The sequence below is a fragment of the Ascaphus truei genome, chromosome 4 (genome assembly GCF_040206685.1).
Source record: "Ascaphus truei isolate aAscTru1 chromosome 4, aAscTru1.hap1, whole genome shotgun sequence".
Lineage (NCBI taxonomy): Eukaryota > Metazoa > Chordata > Amphibia > Anura > Ascaphidae > Ascaphus > Ascaphus truei.
This window is the reverse complement of record NC_134486.1, coordinates 84,754,284-84,763,579: the sequence shown is the minus strand read 5'-3', so window position 1 is coordinate 84,763,579 and position 9,296 is coordinate 84,754,284. Positions and strand designations below refer to the sequence as shown.

At 44.1% G+C, this 9,296-nt stretch overlaps 1 long non-coding RNA gene across 1 annotated transcript; it reads right to left on the bottom strand.

Moving 5' to 3' along the window:
- Window positions 1-644: 644 nt before the first annotated feature.
- On the bottom strand, window positions 645-8,308 carry LOC142492910 (uncharacterized). The gene is made up of 3 exons (XR_012800938.1): window positions 8,223-8,308; window positions 2,795-2,909; window positions 645-1,311 (listed from the first exon to the last, which is right to left on the bottom strand). It is a non-coding gene; the product is annotated as an uncharacterized LOC142492910 (long non-coding RNA).
- Window positions 8,309-9,296: the final 988 nt, after the last annotated feature.

The window sequence follows — 9,296 nt, the reverse complement described above, 5'->3', positions numbered from 1 at the left end:
TTCCTTTTTTTCCAGTTGGCTTTTACAAGTTACAAATTAATATTAATTACTGAACAAAACACGCTCCCTTATCTGTGGATTATTATATATACTACCACGGTCCACCATTTGACTTGTCTCTACTATCTCTATCAGTATACACCAGTCAATTTACAGAAAATAGATCAATTACATCTATAATTATCAGTCAACAAGATGCAGTTGACTTAACTACAAGTACAAATATAGCCTCCCTTAGTTTATTTGTTGGGTACTTATTGAGTAACTACTGTATATAGGTGATCTGAGAATACACAGTAACTGCCTCAAGTCCTTCTCTATCAGAATATCAGAATATATCATATTTAACTTTACCAGTCAGTCAATAAGTTCTAGATGCAGTAATGTCAACACCCTTATCCATTGGCTTCAATCATAAATATAAATTGAAATATATATAGTTCATATTCTGTAGGTAGGCATAAAGAATGAGATAGCATCCTTTGACCTGTGCCTACTCTAGCAGAATACACCAGTCAATGAGTTTCAGTTGTTTTTATATCTGTGTCTGCTGTCTACCAGTATACAGAAATACTGCAAAAAATACCATATATATATACTAATTATCTAATTATTTTTGGTAAATAGCTTGCAAATAGCATAGATACTGTACTTCCATACGAACCAAAAATCAGTCCAGATTACGACGTAATGATTTTCTTACATCACATTTACATTTACTTGATAGTCCAAAAACAAAACCTTTTGACAAATTAGGGGAAAACTACTTTTTTTAGAAGCGCACCCAAAACTAAAGCATTGTAATGCGTAGCTCACCACAAACGAGGCACCACCGCAGGGCTGAGGTAGGGTCTAGGAACAGAGGAGACCGACGGGACCCGCGCAGTGCCCGCGCGCCGCGCATAAGTACCACCGTTAGGTTGCCTCCCTTGAGTGCCACAGGAACCAGACGAGTGAATAAGGGTTAAGGGGACAGAACTGCCAGAATGGCGAATCCTCACAAACATGTGCATATCTCTCATATCTGTCATATAAACAGTGCATATATCTCTTCCAAAGAGTATAATCAGGGCCCCCCAGCAAGGGCGGACCCGATAAAAAATCTTTACGTGGAATTTGTATTGATGTACAAAAAACAAACACATATGCCCTGCAGACGAATGGGAGGAGATGGGAAATCCGAGACATTCAAGCGTTCTTCCCCCTACAGCAGCTCTTTTCTCTCTTTCTTTATGTCCTTTCTGGGGATTTTTGCACCAGAGTTGTGATGATAATCCATGGTAAATTGAAAAGGCGTAAAAAAAACGTTATCTAAAAGGGAAAAAAAAAAGTATTATAGTTATTTTAAATTCACTGCAATATAAAATAAATGTGTGATCTCAGTTTTATGTTAATAATAAATATGATAATATTCGTACCTGTTGGGAATATTAAGATCCCAGTGACTAATTTCAATAATATAAGCGCCCACATGATCTTTGATGAACTAACCATACACTTTAAACGTATAAAGTTGTATGTGTAACACAACACAATGTGTATCACACAACAATTTTGTTGTATTCACATGGTGTTCACTTACGAAAACATACAAATGCCACTGCACATAATAAGATGAGACTGCGCTGTCATACTGTCAAAGCGCAGAAGCGAATGTTCGTATAGAATCGGAAACGCTCGTATCACAGCACAAGTTCACGAGCCGTTATTCAGAATTGTGCCTGCATTGAACATGAAATATATATTTTGTTAAGAATTACATTGCAATATAATTATATACTGTTCTTAATATGGAATTGGTAGTTCTTTGGTTGATTAGAGTCTTATGAGTTTTGGCAAAATCCTTTCCAGGTTCAGGTTCCGGCTCGGGATTTTGCTCTTGCTCGCCCTCTGTGGCCGAATCGTCCATCTTTGTCTATGGCAACTTCATTTAAAAGGACAGCCCTCTGAGCAGGAAGTTGCCGGGCAAAGTTCCAGTTTATGCTGAGTTCGTGCATCGCACTTATACCTATTCCACGTTACCAGACCCGGCTCACGTACCTCGACTATCCTTGTCTTCAACCCACCCAACCACTTCATGTACCTTGACTGTCCTTGTCTTCATGTGGAAAAAACGAGGAACTAACCTCAAACACTGATGCTCCAAGAAAAGCAGTCCTTGTCTTCAGCCTGCCTCGACCTCTGCATCCACACTGACTACCACCTGTGCTCAACCTGACCTGTTGCTGTCTCTTGCGGACTAGAATTGGCCACCTTGATTTAAAATAAGGCCGTTAGGCAGTTAGATATCTGCTGCCACTCAGTACTGAGTCTTTCATTTTCTACCAACTCAGCCACCTTTCGAAAAGAGTTAAGTGGTTCTGACGAGTCTACGCAACTCTGCTCCCAGCCCTGACCTTCGGCCTACGATGCACTACTCTCTCAGGACTCTGTCCCTCAGCTCAGGTCGGTTCATTCACCTTCCTACCTCAGCCCTGCGGGTCGCTTCCTGCTTGAGACGAGCATCGTTACAAGTCTATATTGGCCGAAAACGGACAGAATTTTATCGTTATGATTTTCTTTGAAATTCACCGATTTTACAATCAATGTCAAAAACAATCGACAAATAATGATACTACCGAGAAAGACAAACATATGCAACATATTCAGGCCCCCTTCCGGACCGCCAGGCCCCAGTAATATGTACCGGCGTCCGTCCGTCCCCCCCTCCATCTCGTCGGCCCTGAGTACAATGCATGTGTCTGAATCAAACTGAAACTGTCCCCACAAGAAATCTAAAATAATAGAAACGCACATTTATTATGAAAGGAATGTGATGGGTCTTCATCAACTGCGAGAATCCTGCAGTAACTCTGTAACTGGGGTTTACGATAAAAGACGAACAGCACTGAGAATATAGACTTTTGGCCCTGTAGAAAAAAAATGGAGCAGATAATCATTGCATTTGTTTAAAAAGATTCTGTATGAGAAGCCACAATGATGCACATTACAAAAGGAGCAGCCAACCAGCTTTATTTTATTGAGTGACACAGAATCGATTTGACAATGTACACTAAAGATAATGTTTAATGGGCTGAAACATTACTTACCTAAGCACTCTACACAGCTGACACCCACAACACAATCTTGGCAGGAGAGAATCGATTTAGAACACGTTATATTAAGAACAGGTGTAAACTCCTCCATATGTTGGCATCCCACATCTGTCAACACTTCAAGTACTTACTTTTAGGCTGAACCTATTACCTAATTATTATTTGGCAGTATAATTGTATTCTTTTCCTTAACCACAAATAACAAGGCTTCTAAAATACAGTCAATAATAATCTTTGCAACTATCCTTATATTCTTAATTAATTCTGTCAACATCCGGTGCAATCCCTAGTAGCGAACCTAAAAACTAGATTTTGTAAAGTGTTTAACAATCTAATTGCATTTCGGAAAACAAATGTAACTGGGCTAAAAGCAAAAACGTTGCGACTTTTGTTACCAGGGTCTCAATAGGGGAGTGTTTGTCAGTCAAAGGCTTACTCTTCCCTTATTTTACCCTGTCTTTATCATAGAGCCAATGAAGATAAGGGAAGGGATGAGAGGTGGTTTTGCCTGCGCAATCTCTTGTGAACACGCAGTGACATTATACAAAGAGGAGTAGCCAGAGGACATCAAACCCCTCTCCACGTCTCAGATCAACATGTTTACAAACAACCGTAAAAAATTATTTATAAATTCTGATGGGTATCAATTTTATAAAAAAAGAAAATCTGTCAGCCAAATAATCTTCTTAAAAATGTGCCTGTCATTACACGTTGGTCCTATGAGGAACTGCCCTTTAATCTATATTTGGCTTTCTAATGCACCTTTGTCCTTGTGTTTACTATATCATTGTATTATCCAGTTTAATGGAAAAGGATAGGAGATTGGTACAGGTGTATTATACTACTGGCTGAGAGACCCGGCGTTGCCCGTGAGTTAAATTTCCCGCTAGGAGGGGGGGGGGGGGACAGTGGACAGGAGGGGGACACACAGTGGACAGGAGGGGGACACACAGTGGACAGGAGGGGGGGGGACAGTGGACAGGAGGGGGGGGACAGTGGACAGGAGGGGGGAGGACAGTGGACAGGAGGGGGGGGCAGTGGACAGGAGGGGGGGACAGTGGACAGGAGGGGGGGGAGACAGTGGACAGGAGGGGGGGAAGAGTGGACAGGAGGGGGATTGCTTAAAATTTCCGGGTCCCACCTCTCCACTCCACCTGATGTTTCTCGGCTCCCCCCTCTCTCTCCGCTCCTCCCCCCCCCCCCCCCATGCGCAGCTCCGGTCCCCACCCTACAGTGTCTAACACACCCACAGTGTCACACACACACACACACACACACACACACACACACACACACACACACACACACACACACACACACACAGTGTCACACACACACACACACACACACACACACACACACACACACACACACACACACACACAGTGAGACACACACACAGTGAGACACACACACAGTGAGACACACACAGTGACAAACACACACACACACAAACACAGTGTCACACACACATACAGTGTCACACACACACACACACACACACACACACACACACACACACACACACACACACACACACACACACACACACACACAGTGAGACACACACACAGTGAGACACACACAGTGACAAACACACACACAAACACAGTGTTACACACACATACAGTGTCACACACACATACAGTGTCACACACACACACACACACACACACACACACATTGTCCCCCACACACACACTCACACACACAGATATGTCACCTCTCCTTCCGGGCGCCGCCATCTTAGGCACTCGGCGCCACGAGGGAGGAAGGGGTCCTTCCGGGTGCCGCCATCTTAGGCACTCGGCGCCGCGAGGCAGCTGCAGGCTGCCTGCCCACTGCCTGTCCCCCCGCCGGGGAGGGAGGTGAGTGAGTGCTGGGGAGGGAGGTGAGTGAGCGCCGGGGAGGGAGGTGAGTGAGCGACGGGGAAGTGAGTGAGCACCGGGGAGGGAGGTGAGCACCAGGGAGGGAGGTGAGTGAGTGCCAGGGAGGGAGGTGAGTGAGCACCGGGGAGGGAGGTGAGTGAGCGCCGGGGAGGGAGGTGAGTGAGCGCCGGGGAGGGAGGTGAGTGTGATGGGGGGTGGGAGAGGACAGAGAGAGAGTGTGTGTGTGTGTGTGGCCGAGGGGGAAGAGAGTGGCAGTTGGGTGACATCAGACCCACCAATCTGATTGGCCAGAGGCTGAGGACCAATCAGATTCACCGCAGCTAGTACCAACCTTTCGATTTTATATATTAAAGATGTGCAAATGTCGGCCTTGTGCTTTGTGGTGTGCGGTAGGAAAAAGTTTATTATATTTATGGTTTGGGACATGAGGTTCATGCAGTGGCTTCAGTACTTCTTGGCGTTGATGTATTTAGTGATTCTCTCGTTCCACTATCCGTTTGTATATTTATTATTAGGTTATCGGCTCATCAGAGCTTTTGGGGAGAATATAAAATGTCAGCCATGGCCTTACAGAAAATATTTGTCTAGTAGCCTTATAACAATGTGTACGGTATACTTTAGAAGAGCAAAAAACAAAGAGCTGAATGTTCAGCGCTACCACGCACATCAGGCTGTCCCACAGCTTTCAGACATTTTAAAATGCTCTGAAAACTCTATATGCCTATCTGGCACATCCCTAATCTTCCCTCCAACAACAGCAGATGCTACTCTTTCTGAACAGCATATATTTGTTAATATGTATCTTGGTCTGACACATAACTATTTCAATGGAATGTGCTTTGTACCTTACCAAAAGAATATATTAAAGGTACCACTTTTTACATCCCTTTGTCATTATAGCCTATTGACTGAAATAAGATTAGGATAATGATGGTCTGGTTATGATTCATGACAAGTGTAGCGATTACCTATTTCCTATTTTTCATAACGTTATTTACCATAACGGAGTTTAGCGGATCTGCAATGTTATGCTAACGGGTCATTAACATCTTATTTGCATATGCGTTACCCTGACGTCCGTAGAAATGTATAGATGTGTTATTTCAGAATTAACTCTAGATTATCGTAACGTTGTTCCCTCTCTCGTGCACGTGCTAGGATTAACGTTACGTTAAACAGGCTAACGGAGCTTTGTGCGTCCGGTCCTTAGAGGGACAGAAAAAGGGAGAGCAAGAAAGGAAAATAATTGAAAAAAAAATAAGAAATAAGTGAGGACTACGGAAAAAGCGAGAATAGGAGGTGGACATAAAGATGATGAAGTTTGTGACCCAGATCCACTAAGCTTAGATAAATCAGGGCACAGAAACTTGAAGTTAACTAAACGATAAACACGTTATAAGCCTTCAGCCACGTCACGGCATGACCACTTTGCAGGTCCTAACACTAAGGCTGCGCTTATAGTACCTTGAGACGGCAACATCGCTACGAAACAAATACATGGACTCTGTCGCAAGCGCTTTTAGTAAGCGCGACCTCGACCGAAAATTTTGAAGCCGGGTAAATTTGATTTTTTTAGAGACAGTCGCCACATGTGACTGTCTCTAAACCAATCAAATTGCGCGGCCCGTCCCTTTTAGTGACGTCACTGGCCTTGTCGCCGGAGACATCGCTAAAAATCAAATGACAAATTCTGCCAGTGGCGACAGCGGTGGATGACGTCATCGGAGCCGTCGCCAGCACTATAAGCGCAGCCTAACTGTGAAAATTCTCATTGACCTCTGCGGTGGAGGGAGAAATGTCTCATTAGACCAGTTCTCCACAGGTGCATAAAAAAGCCTGCTACTTAAAAAGTGGGGAGGAGTGAGCTTAAACCCAGGGAGGAGTGGTCACTAACCTCCAAACAACTGTTCCCAGTTTACAATTTACAAACACACACAATCCTTGCAAGCTTTAACTCCAGCACCCACCACATTATATCATACAGTATATATTTGTCAAAAAGAGTGCTACTGAGAGTGGCCAAATGTATACAACACAAGACAAAAATTCTCAATGTTTTTTCCATGCACCTGTCGAAGACTGGCCTAGTAAAACCGCAGTCCAAGCTGTCGTTTTATTTATTTATTTATTTTCCCCTTTAATACAGTGCATCAATACAATCTACACATGATAAGTAATTAGCTAAGTGGCCGAATGATCGGCGAAGATTCGGCTTGGGATTCACTAAATGGCTGTCAGTGCAGCAGAAGAGGACCAAAGATGCAAAGTTCTGTGGGAAAGATCATGTGACCAGGCAGTCACTAGATACAATTGGTGCACTGCTAGAGAGAGGGCAGGGCTCAAAAGCAGGTGTGCCAGAGCCTGTTTCAGAAGAGGAAGGGGATGTGACTTTGTAAATGGTTGCTATTGAAACAAAAAAGTCTTGTTACATTAGACTACATTAAATTACATTTTTAGAGTTGGGTTTAAAAATTTTAAAAAAAATGCTGCAAGTATTTTCTAATAGTACAGAACTGATTTTTTTTTTTTTAAACACACACACGTGGGATATTGCTTGGTCTACAGCTTTAAGACATTTCTCCCTACATTACAGAGGTAAATGAGAATTGTCACAGAGTTAGGAGCTGCAGAGTGGTCATGCCGTGACGTGGCTGCAGGCTTATAACGCTTTGGCCAAAGAGTTTAACTAAATGACCCTTATTTATGAGAAGACAAACAGATAAGTATTTAACAACATATTTTTTTTGTCCTATTGGATGTAGCATTGGGTATTTCTGTCTTTTGTTGTATACATGTGGTCACACCCAGTAGCACTCCTTGTGACACAAATATATATGATATGATATGGTGGGTGTTGGGATTAGAGTTTACATGCAGGGATTGTGTACAGTACAGTATGTTTATAATATTTCTCTGAAACTCTACGCAGCTTTATATAATCTGCACTGTGTCCACAAATGAAGGCTTTAAAGGCACCAATTAATTATTTCAACATATATTTTAACCTTAAAAAGGGTGGTGAATATTGTTTCATAAAGAAGATGTTATCATTAATCGTTCTTCCACTTCATGTTTGGTGTTGTGCAAACACTATAATTGCCTGGTTGCATTCCATCTTATTAAAATGAGTATCCTGGTACAGGATACTGACACTGGCAGACACACCAATAAACATTGTGTTTTGTTTCAGCACACCTTCATACAGCAAGTTCAATGTATTTTTGTTTAATTTTTTTACCTTCAACAGGTAGTACATGTAACGGGTATTCCCCCACCCAATCGCAGATATAGTGTGAGTGCGGAGAACCTACTGTTATCTGGTGTGGTACTTTACCTGTTAGGCTCACAGGAGGGCTGAGCTTCCGCCACGGGGAACCTGGGGCAAGTATATTATGAGTAACCCTGTACTCGGTGCAGCGCCTCGACCTGCGATGGCTCCCACCAGAGGGGGAGTGGTTCCTCGCAGGACAATATATATCACTCAGCACACAGTATGTATAACAACCAATACCTTTACTAGTGTAACCATACGCATGCATAACAATCAACAGATCAACAGGTGTCCCTCTCTAGAGGAGACACTAACTAATGCGTCTCGCAGGACGCTACCCCCTTCACCAGGTGATCCCACCCCGTGTCCAGTAACCACATACACAATACGTCTCCCACCCTTTCCTAGTGAGAGGATATGTATGACTGCGCAGTCACTGGTCCCGTGTGAATCTAATAGTATCGTTGCTGCACTTGATGAGGGTTACCTGCCGAGCACTCCAGTGCTCGGTCCAGCAACGGAGCTTTGCAAAGGATCCGATGACGGATGAACACAGGAACTACCGTCCGGGGCGATCCCACCTGGATGGTCTCTGCAGCAACTACGAAGATCTGCGCCCAACCCTCTGGACGGACGCGCAGCATCTGCTGAGTCCCTAACTAACACTAATAGTAAGGGGCAGGGTCCCTAACCTAGGGCCTGTCCCTACAACACTCAAACTACTGGTTGCTCAGGGCTATCTAGTGCAGGGAGTCACTGACTCCTGCACCCTACCTCCTTCCCCTGGCTGCTCCCGGCACTCACTGACTAGCGTGGGCTCAGCGCGTGAAATGTATCTATTTAGGTCTCCAGAGCAATCCTTCAGCCCTATTGGCTCCCTGGCGTCACGTGGGGCGCTGCTGAGGTTCATGGGACTTGTAGTCCCTTCCAAGAGCCTTCCCTGGTAGGCTAGCGTTCGCGCGCTTATCACTGCGCATGCGCAACCCCCCAATCGCCGCCGCAACTCTCTAGTCTCTTCCCTAACCTGATCCGCGCATGTGC